The sequence below is a fragment of the Myotis davidii genome, unplaced genomic scaffold (genome assembly GCF_000327345.1).
Source record: "Myotis davidii unplaced genomic scaffold, ASM32734v1 scaffold826, whole genome shotgun sequence".
In the NCBI taxonomy this organism is placed as follows: domain Eukaryota; kingdom Metazoa; phylum Chordata; class Mammalia; order Chiroptera; family Vespertilionidae; genus Myotis; species Myotis davidii.
This window is the reverse complement of record NW_006297142.1, coordinates 1,199,268-1,200,678: the sequence shown is the minus strand read 5'-3', so window position 1 is coordinate 1,200,678 and position 1,411 is coordinate 1,199,268.

Here is a 1,411-nt window from a genome sequence, read left to right as displayed (position 1 = left end):
AGTTCACACTCTTCACAGTATTCACCCAGACAGTCTCCTGCCCGGGAACTGAACGGGCAATCTCCGGGCGCACAGGATGAAGCTCGGCCAGCTGACCCACCCTGGCTGGGCTCGGCACAGCTGTTTTCATTCACGAGCCTCAGAAGTGCAAGGAGGGGAAACCTATCTGGCCTTCTCCACATCACTCTCATCTCCCTGTGGGGAGTGGGGAGTGCAGGGCGGGTCTGGAGAGCTGGCCTACATCATCCAGGCCCCTGCACCCCTCCCTTTCTGTCCATTGGGAGGCAGAAGACAGGAAATGACAGCCATGGATGTGGTATGATTTTTACTGAAACAGCATTTGGAAGCCTAGGCCACATGCTGTCCACATCTGTTTTCCTCTCCGATACCAGCCAGGTGGCCCCCTCCCGCGTCCCTCATCCCTGGCATGGTTTCAGCCTTTGGCTTCTCAGCTGCTGGCTGCTTTCCACATTCCAGTCCCTTTCAGAACCCAGGCAGCCTCGCCTCCAGCCGAAAGCGCGGCCTGTGGCTCCCCCCACCCGGCCCCATGACTCAGGCCCCCGGCAGGCACCAGCCCTCTTAGCACTCACCAGGAAAGGAGGGCAGGGGAAGGGGGGCTCCGTGGTGACCTCACAGTCGAAGGGTATAAAAACAGCATTGGAACTGAAGACACGAAACCTGACTGCGCAGCCTGTGTTCCCGGAGACCCCCGGCCTGACGTTCGCCGAGATCTGGTCACAGAATCCCACTGCATCAAGGCCTGCGCACGGGTGAGGCGCCCTGAGCCCCAGTCGGGTAGGTGGGAACAGGCAGGGGCCAGGCCTGAGTGACAGGTGGGGCTAAGCCCCTTCCCCTTCTGCTCCGCTCTCGCTCTCAGCTCGGTGCTTGCTTGTGTCCTTGACGGATGCTTGTTTTACTTAGACCTCTTCTCTGGGCAGCGGCTGGGGCTTCGCCACCTTTCCTTCCCAGGCTGAGTGAATACTTCCTCCTGACTCCCCGCTGGCCCCCAAGCACTTGGTTTATTCATTAACAGTTTCTAGTACTTCCTACCTTGCTGGACACCCAGCCTCTTGCCCGACCATATTTTATTTTTTGCCCCAAATCAAGCACATAGGCTGTTCAGAAATTGGTTGACAAATCAGTGTGTCCGGCTCGTTCTCTCCCCTTTTGTACTCTCGGTCGCCAGGGGTTTGGTGAGGGGAGCCTGGATGGCATGGGGGCCCAGCAGCCTTTCCTGATCCACCCTCTTCCCTTCCAGGCTCCATGCCGGGCCCTCCCTGCCTGCTGTGGCTGCTCCTGGCTGCCGCCTTCTCCGGGGTTCCCAGGGCGCAGCCCTTGGCCCTCCAAGACTTCGGAGAGGAGGAGGAAGAGGAGGCCCCGCGGCCACCTGGGCCGGCCGTCCTCTGTGACT